Source organism: Alosa pseudoharengus, unplaced genomic scaffold, assembly GCF_046254945.1.
Source record: "Alosa pseudoharengus isolate Yale_2024_CS ecotype anadromous, Long Island Sound unplaced genomic scaffold, YU_APseudo_1.1 YU_APseudo_1.1_scf_3, whole genome shotgun sequence".
Classification (NCBI taxonomy): domain Eukaryota; kingdom Metazoa; phylum Chordata; class Actinopteri; order Clupeiformes; family Clupeidae; genus Alosa; species Alosa pseudoharengus.
This window is the reverse complement of record NW_027468718.1, coordinates 44,019,475-44,029,276: the sequence shown is the minus strand read 5'-3', so window position 1 is coordinate 44,029,276 and position 9,802 is coordinate 44,019,475. Positions and strand designations below refer to the sequence as shown.

The 9,802-nt window shown below is 38.8% G+C and overlaps 1 long non-coding RNA gene across 1 annotated transcript; it reads right to left on the bottom strand.

Moving 5' to 3' along the window:
• Positions 1 to 356: 356 nt before the first annotated feature.
• Positions 357 to 8,777, bottom strand: LOC143099797 (uncharacterized). Its single transcript, XR_012981762.1, has 4 exons — positions 8,122 to 8,777; positions 7,133 to 7,292; positions 2,746 to 2,890; positions 357 to 2,427 (listed from the first exon to the last, which is right to left on the bottom strand). It is a non-coding gene; the product is annotated as an uncharacterized LOC143099797 (long non-coding RNA).
• Positions 8,778 to 9,802: the final 1,025 nt, after the last annotated feature.

The window sequence follows — 9,802 nt, the reverse complement described above, 5'->3', positions numbered from 1 at the left end:
TGCTGGCTGATCACCATCTTACCTTCAAAAGGCTGTCATTTGACATCACAGCAGCACTTCGCACATAGCTAACGATTTGATGTAACACATCCTAGCAAGTCTGAATGGATATAAGCAAGCACACATCCTGAATGCTATACCAGTTTAACATGGCAAATTCAATTGTGCAGGCTATAGCAAAGTATCCAGTGATTTTAATTCTTACAAAACAGCCATTATCACCATACAATCAATCTAAATTTCGAGAGTTTTAGAGGTTCCTACCATTTTGTATAGTTGCTTGTAAGTGTATGCAAGTAGCCTAAAGGTCATGGTTTTTCATAGATGCTTTTGACAATATTTACAGAGCAAACCAATAACTCACACATTTTATTATTTTACAGTTTTTACAAAAAAAACATTACTACACATTAATCAAACATTTGTTAAACACTGCTTGACACCTTATGGTATAGTATAAGTATACTCTTTTGATCCCGTGAGGGAAATTTGGTCTCTGCATTTATCCCAATCTGTGAATTAGTGAAACAGACACAGCACACAGTGTACACACAGTGAGGTGAAGCACACACTAATCCCGGCGCAGTGAGCTGCCTGCAACAGCGGCGCTCGGGGAGCAGTAAGGGGTTAGGTGCCTTGCTCAAACAACCCTCCGGTTACAGGTCCGAAGTGCTAACCAGTAGGCCATGGCTGCCCCACTGAGACATGCTGTAATTCCAAAACTAGCAATATGTTTTATATATATAAATATATTCATTTATGAAAACAAAATAATAGACAAATAAACAGACCATTTAAGCAAGCTCAACATTAATCTGGGGAGTTTGTAAAATGACAATGATTTTGATCAGCATGGCCATGTGAACATTCTCATAGCAGTAGTAAATGGGGGAGGGGGGGGGGAGAGATGTACATACATGATCAATGTATCTAACAAACACAATCAGTAAATCAATCTACAGTACAGTTGGTCGTCAAGCAATAATTGGTGGCTCGCATGGTAGCTTTGGCAAGATTTCGGCAAATTTGGTTTTACTCATTTTGAGTAGGCCTAAACCTGCCTAAACTGTTCGCCAAAGGCAATCACCTCTGGCCCCAGCTTGATAAAAACAAAAGTAGGCTCTGATTTAGCCTAGTCTACTGTATGACTTCAACAAGGTGATCTTAAGTTTCGTTCTGCTTACAGTATCTTACTGCGACTGCAACGCCTTTGAATGCAATCCGCTGCCCTGTTTACAAATGCTACAGCAGACTTAAACTGCCACCTTGTGGCGATAAGTTGTAATAATTTCACGCAGGTGCATGACTCACGGAAAGCACGAATGAAGTGGCCACTTCTAAATGGGACCCACTGTATGTGGTAACAGTCAATACATTTTTTGAAATGTGATTCATAAACATAGAATACTGCACTACAAAAACACAAACATCTAAATTATACTTCCCCCTTCACCCAAATACAGTAATGAAGGTGAAAGGAAGTTATTAAGCCTTAATGGTGCCTCCTAAAGAGGGCATTGTCAAACATGCTACTACTAATACTAAAAATACAGCATGAAGAAAGTCAAGGACATGCATGCCAGCTTCCGCTCATCCCAGTATTAAAGTAAATCTGGTCTTAAATGAAAATGTATTGGCTGTTTTATTTCTTTTTTGTGGGATGTCCAATTTATATGTAGAAATGCACATTTGCAAAGGTGACTTAGTATGTTGTCGTAAAAGTGTCTCTCCTTTTGATTTTGCACTGCCAAAGTGGCTCGTGAAAAAAATTGTGAGGATCACTGCTCTAGCCAGTGTTTTCTAAGCCTGGATGATTACCACACACAGCTCTTTTTAGGGCTGGTTAAGGCACTTTTCAGGTTTGTCCAGGCAACACAAACTCACATATAATGTTTCTGAGGATTGCCACTCATGTAGAGAACACAAATAGAGGACTGGCACTACACCATCTAGGTACCTACATGAAAGGGTGGATAGAGCACTACCACATTTAAGATTCATTGTCTGATGGGCATAACAGAAAATTTGTATTCCAAGTATGCATCTTGGGGCCCTTCTACAGAGCACTTTCGAAAATATTTTTTCATGATTTATCCTTAAAAGCCTTATGGTGAGCTTACACCATACGATTTTCAAGCAATTGCAGTCGGCGATTACATTTTCCAAAGACGAAATGAAATCATGGGAGTTTACATAACATCTTAACACCAGGACCAGTGTCCCCATGTTATTTTCAGAAGTCTATGGAGTGACCAGAGGTAAACCTCTAAAGGTGATTGTGTGCTCCTTTATGTGTGATGCTTCAGCTCTGCACCAATCAATGTTCTTGCTGTGAAGAGATGTCAGCTCTCCCAAGACACACTCAACACCTCACAGTGGCACAGGTCTGCCAAGATCGGCACACTTGACTTCTAGCTCGAGTCCTTTCTGTATGGAGCATAAATAAAAAATAATGTAAAGTAAATATACATTTGGCCATCCTAACCACTAAAAAAAAAAAATGACACATGGTATACCCCCCCCCCCCCCCAGTGATTAATATACAAGTGTGCTTGGTTCAAAAAATAAAAAATTGGATCTACCTCATACGTGTTCAAATAACAATTTTAATGGTCATTCTGAATTACGTAGGACAATGGGAAATCCAGCCAAGCAGTGGAATAAGAAGTTTTAATCTAAAACGTGTTTAAGCTGCTGAAAGTGAACAAGGTATATGAAAGATGAGTATGAAAGCAAAATTCTTACAACAGGGTTGCGCTATTCAGTGGCAGCAACAGCTTCAAGTATCCTCTTCCCAGGTTGACCTCCAGTTGATCCTTGTTCCTCCTGAAGGTCAGGAGCACTTAACAGAGCACTTAACAGAGTAGTGTGGTGTGCATCACAAATACTCCTAAAAGGAATCATAAAAGATAATAATTTTAAGGATACAATTTCAAAAGCAGTGTTATGCATGAACCAATTTCATTTTCTATTAACCGTGAATTGAACTTAACACATTCCTAACATAATAACTTCATCTAGCTCAGTTAGTTCAGACTCGGAATCAATTTAGGTCCAGCTTGGTAACACATGATTATTGTTTTAGTCGTGATTAAAATAGGTAACACAATATCCACAACAACTGGAGATGGTAGTGATGGAAAGCTGATTATTAAAGGACTTGTTAAAGGTTTAAGTTAGGGATGAATTGATTACTCGAGTAACTCAAAATAATTAAATTCTGTATTTTAAACATGAAAATACTTAAGTACTGCACTGTATTGTAGAATAACTGCACTGTGAAAACAGCAGTTTTTTGTAAATTAGGTTATTTGGTAGGAAAGGTAGATGCTGCAGATGCACAAATCTACATAAAATAAATGAAGTTACTTTTAAGTGACTAGGGCTAGTTTACAGCTTAACATTTATTGTGCATATTAATCAATTTGCACCTAAAGCAAAATATATTTTACCAATTAAATACATTAAATATTTTGTTACTCGATGAAATAATCACTAGAATAATAGATTACTCAGAGCTGTAGCCCTAGTTTATTTGAAGAGAGAAACCAGAAGCACTCACTGTCTTTCTTCATTTAAAAAATATGAACTGAACGAGTCAATTGAAAATAACTATGAAGGTTAATTTATGCATTTTCTAATCACATCACGACCTGAAGAGTGATTTCAAATGACATTCCCCGAACACAGGAGATGGACAAAGGAGATGCATGAAAAAGGCAAGTCATTTTCCTCACCTCTGGACGAAGATAGATATTTACTGAACAAATGGTTGTAATGCATTTGATGGTATTGCCTTCCATTGCTTAGGTGCTAGGTCAACCTAACCCACTAAGTTAGCAAAGGCAGAGGTGTAGCCCGTTACAATTCAGCGAAATGATGGGGGAATAAATTGAAGAGTTCAGTGCCATGCGAGCACTTCACTTATCAGATTTTTTAACAGAATACTGCACATCTAAAAGTCGCGTGCTTGCCAACCAGCCCCAACTACCAAAAAAATCTGCGCAGACGTTGGTGGTGATAACGACAAGAGACAATCTTTGTTGTATATAGAGATATATATAGTTAGCGTTTTAGATTAATTCAGATAATATTAGATAGCGTTAAATAGTTTAAGCCAATTTTTCCCTCCTTGAGCTGTTGAAAAGGTAAGTGTAATGATAGTGACTACAAAGTTAGTCACTTTAGTGTGCTAACGTTAACGCTAGCATGCTAACGTTATTAGCCAACGGCAACAGTGACGTTAACCTTTAGAACGCGAGCGCCTTTGATCTCCATTGATAATGTCAACAACTTCACCTGTCGTTAACGTTATCCAATAACACGACATGTAGATAAATGTCATGAATAACGTAAATGTTGTGCTTAAACTCATCTATACGAAAATAAATTTAAGTCATTAAAAGGGTCGATTTACTACGGGAAATCGACGGGTGGACATGTCGGTCCATTCTACATAATATTGTACCCAATACTGCAACTAATTTTTTTACATTACGCTTAGGAAACAATTCTGCTAACCTTGCTATGCCACGTGAAAATCCATCGACCACCAACAGCATCCACCAGCTGGCAAATCCGCGGCGCAGCAACTGAGCACTGTGTCGCCCTCCCTCCGTTTTAAAGGCATTAAACCGGAAGTGAATTACAGGCAGCCTCTAGCTTTTAACCAACCTGAGCGCAGTTCATTGATTACTTTGTTGGCATAGGCCTTATAAGAATGCATAGGCTTTTTTCGACGTGGAGGGACTAGGGCAATACCATTTTAATATATTACACAACACGTTATTTAATGTTAACACTTAAATTCATCCTAATTTCACTGTGTCAAATTAAATGTAATTGTCAATCGTTGCCACACTATGCCATTGAAACTAATTTTGTGTTTGTTTTTTTCCCTTCCATTTGCATGTATATGGGACACTGAAGACCATTTCAAGCTCACAGCAAAGGTATCAGCCTAATTTCTTTTTCAATAGTGGCCAATACACACAAAAATGGCATCTTATTGGAGTAAAAGAAGGAGAGTCTTGTCAAACATCCCTTACTGGCACTGTCCTGATGGTAACACAGTTTCCAATCGAATACATGCATTGAATACATGTACTCTTTGGGTGTAACTCGGAAACTTATTGTGTTCTGGATGAAGGGAAAAAATCTGGCCACTAGACAGCCATCATATATATATATATAGTAATAATTTCTGATAGGACGACAGGCATCACATGAGTGGGAATATCCTAGGACATTCCCTCCCGGCATCACTGTCAATGTAACTGCCATCTTCTGACTAAAAGAAAATCTCACTTTTCTGTATTACAGCACTGGATGCAAGACCCCCAGAACATCCCAACCGGCCACTTCCCAAATCGAAGCATGCGTAAGTCATAAGATGGAAACACTGTATTGTAGACAATAAATTATACAACAGTTAGCTTTCCTCATATTACTCAATAATTTCTGATAGGACAACAGGCATCTTAGGACATTCCCGCTCGGTATCTCCGTTAATATCTCTGCAATTTAAAATTTGTGACTTATATTGATATTGTATGTCTTTCCTTCCATAACTAATCCACCAGCCACATACGGTCATAACACACAGGAGGAGTGGCAGACCAATACCCAAGGTGAGTTCATATGTAACTGAATCAAGTTTTTTGTGTAGTTCTCACGAAACATGTAAGGGATAACGACCGCCGAGGTGTCCTGTTCTACAGAAAGGAAACAAGCGGTTCCATTTAAAAAAAAGTTTGTTGTACAACTTTCTTTAGCCCTAACAGTGATAGCACGGACAGTTAGCTTGTTTACAGTTGATTCCATTGTTGTGAAAGCCTGCTTACAGGCTTAACTGTTGTCCTACTATGAATGTTATGGTTACCATTCATAAGCATTGATATGGAACGGTGATTAAACTTTTTTTTTTATCAGATCTACTTCAAAAAGAGTATTTCTTCTCTCCGGGTGATAAATGTAAATATCCGTCTTCTGACTAAAAGAAAACAAATGTTTAACTTTTTTTTAACTAATTTTCTGTGTAACAGCATTAGATGTCACACCCCCTGACCGTCCCAACTTGTCACTTCCACATCAAAGCATGCGTAAGTCATAAGAGAAACAAACCACATAGGAACTGGAATAGAAACACTGCATTGTTAAAGTATATCAATTATGCTAAGTGAGGGGGTTACAAAGATTAATGGTAGTGGTGGTAGTTAGAGTTGTCATATTGTAAAAAGACATTTACCTCCCTTTTGCTCTTCACAGCAACATATCAAGACCTCTACTCCAGAGGAGAATCCAGGCAACCAGCCTGTATAGTAAGTATATATACTCTTTTGATCCCGTGAGGGAAATTTGGTCTTTGCATTTATCCCAATCCGTGAATTAGTGAAACACACTCAGTGAGGTGAAGCACACACTAATCCCGGCGCAGTGAGCTGCCTGCAGCAACAGCGGCGCTCGGGGAGCAGTGAGGGGTTAGGTGCCTTGCTCAAGGCCACTTCAGCCGTGCCTACTGGTCGGAGTTCGAACCGGCAACCCTCCTTTTTTTGAGCAGTACATTATTGAAATATTATTAAAAAAATAGGTAATTTTCGATACCTACGATCTACGATAACTTAGTAGATCAGCACAGCAAAATTGATGTTAACGTTTTTTCTGCATTACATTTTTTAAGAGTTTCCTCAGCCTGGCGAATGGGAACAGCCGTCAACTAACAATGGTAAGCCTGCACCAGTAAAACGACTCAAAAACTAGAACATAAAAACAAATGGTCAGCAATGTCTCTGCCTTGGATACATGCGATTGTGCCAATGTGTCTCGGCCGACCATTTGAGATCAGACCACCCAATACACATTCTAAAAATATGTAAACTGGCCCTTTTGTTGTGTTCTTTCAGCATGTGAAAATACACAGCAGGGGTGGCGGCGTAGCATGAACATGCCATGTACACGTAAGTGTTTGCTGTTATTGCCATTCGTCATTCAGTCTGGGAGCAGTGCAATTTGATTGCTTGACAATCACAAACTTTAAGTCATCTATAATATTTATTATTAACAATATATTTACAATATTATTAACTAGAATGTACTGTTGTTCTTAACCATGAATCTGTGTTTTAATACTCACATCTTGTTCATGCAGCCTTTGAAAGGGTGCTTCTACAAGCGGTCCTGAGAGATGGACCTCCAAATACGCCATCTCACAAACATGGTGGAGAGAGACTCCTTTTCACTTCCCCTTCAGACGATGGAGGACCTTGACAGGCTTGAGGACAACCTCCAAAACCCTGACAACAAAAAGATGGTAAGACTGAGTAGACTTGAATAATTAAGAAATTACACTTGATAATTAAAGGAGACATTACATTAGATATTCGAAATTATTCTGTCTATTTCAATACTTTATGTTCATATAATATTAGGCAACTAAAGTGTGTTAAGTCCTCAGAGTCCACAGAACGGTGTTCCTGTGTGTCTGAATGCATCTTTTGACTATATTTATTTATCTAGGGTAGCTACAACAATTGGCACTTTGTACACTCACTGCCCATACACTGAGCTACTTTCACACAGATTTCCAATGCCTATAGCTAGCCCACATACCATTTCACTCTTATGAAAATATATATTAAAATATTCAAGCCCATCTTATGTGGAGAGCTCAAATAGTAGAACAAGAACCAATATTTGAACATGTAAACGAAAAAAAATTATGACAATTCACATTGTGCTAGGTAGGCCTAGTTGCGAAATGTAGGCTATGCTAATTTAAGATTATGTTATTTAGAAAACACGCCAAACCAATTTACAAAACAATAAGCAAGTATCAAGAAACAAGTGGGAATATCAATTAATCAAGCATTGCAGTTGGTCTAACACACAAAATAATCAGTTTACAGTAAATCGCTGAGTTAAACATACAGTAAAGTGCACATGCAGGCAAGTACACGGCCACGTGGGCGATTGTAGCCTAAACGGCAGCTGTCTTTCAAATAATTATTAAATACATAAATGAGGCCTGTACATTTACACTCATCACACAATTTGATCCAAAGGCAAGTAACACTAGCTTACACTTACCCTAAAATAAGAGTAGCCTATTTTAACTTAACTTACCCAAGCTCTCGTCCACCAGACACTGTTGCTGTGTTGCTCCCATAGATTGTAAAAGGTTGCTCCTTAACTAACTTTGTCCAGTTGTGGAAATGACGAAATTGTTTGTTCTCACACCGATTCTGTTTCTCTCTCTTGTCCAGGCGCAGCTGTGAGAAATCCGATGCTCCAATCAACGGATGCGGAGGCAGAGAAGCACCTGCAGGGTTTTTTGAGATTGGCGCCTGGGCGCAAATCCCTCTAATATTTAATAAATATTTAATATGTTAAATAGCTCCCATTTGTCGTATTTCTTTATAGTAGCCTTAAAGATAATTAGGCTAGGCTAAATAAGGCGGCTGAATGTCGCCAAAGATTATGCAAGACGAAATTAGTATAACATCTTATATACAGCGGGTAAAGGAATAAAAATGATGTCTGCAAGACGTAAAAACTGCATATTTAATACCGTTATAAGATCTTTGTAAGACGTTAGGAAGATGGATGTCCTATTATGACGTATTCATGAGCATCTGGAATACGGCTGCTAAACGCTGTTTGAAGATCTTAACAAGACGTCTCAGATACGTCTGCCAGATGAGCAAACGCTCTCTAGAATACGTCTTACAGCTGTCCAGCAGACCTTTAGAACACATCTCCAAGACGTCTTGCAGACATTCTTTTGCTGACTGGGTACCGGTTCAGGCACCGTTTCTGCACCGGCACCATTTTAAAAGTATCGATTTAGCACCGGTATCGGATAAAACCCAAACGATACCCAACCCTAGTTATGAGGCCCATGTTCAGCAGCCGACAGCAGTCCAGGAATATCACTGGATGCATGCACAGCAGGCAGGAGGCCAAAACAGCACAAGGGATCCCGCGGTGAAGGCAGGGGTCAGGTGGACGAACAACGGTATGCAGCTAGACATCGGCTTTCAAATTAAAAGTTACAATTTATATAGCCACTTCTCTGCACTAATTGGCTCGCCTCCGAATGCCAAGAGCCACTCGCAATGGCACTACGGGGCTAGACAAGGGGCGTGGACCTTGTCCTGTTACAAATACATCATATTGATATTTAAATTATAACTTTTCTTTAATATCATCACATTTGTGGTCTGTAAGTCTAATTGAGTGCCTGTCACTTTAAGAGGAACGTAACGCAATTCAGTCTCACGGTTTTAGGCTAGTGGAAAATAGTTTCGCATAGTGCATGGATATGTAGATTCAATTCATCATGTTTGCTATGTCATTAGATAAAATTAATGTTCAAATAAACAAGTCAAAGAAAAAAAAGAAAATCTTTCTGGGATGAGATCATAGATGAGATAAGTGTCTCGCTATGTTCATTTCTATGAGTATGGAAATGTACCATAGTTTATGTTTCATTTCTTTGCATTGTGCAGGCTACATTCACAAATACATTAGCCTACATAAACAGAATACAGGAACAGGAAAATGTCTCGGATCCATTGTTTATTGCGACTGCAAGATTGGTAGCCCAATTAACAGTCAATGACATGGTAACTTTTATTCTCTGCTTTATGCGACTGTCCTGCAGCACACCAGGGTTGCCAACTTTGGGTGTTTGGCTGGAGTGAGATTTTGTGAAGTCATAGTGCGTGTGCGTTAAATTTTTCCCTAAACCTAATTTTAAAAATGTCTGTCCCCTGACTTTTTTGCTATGTACAGTATAATCCCT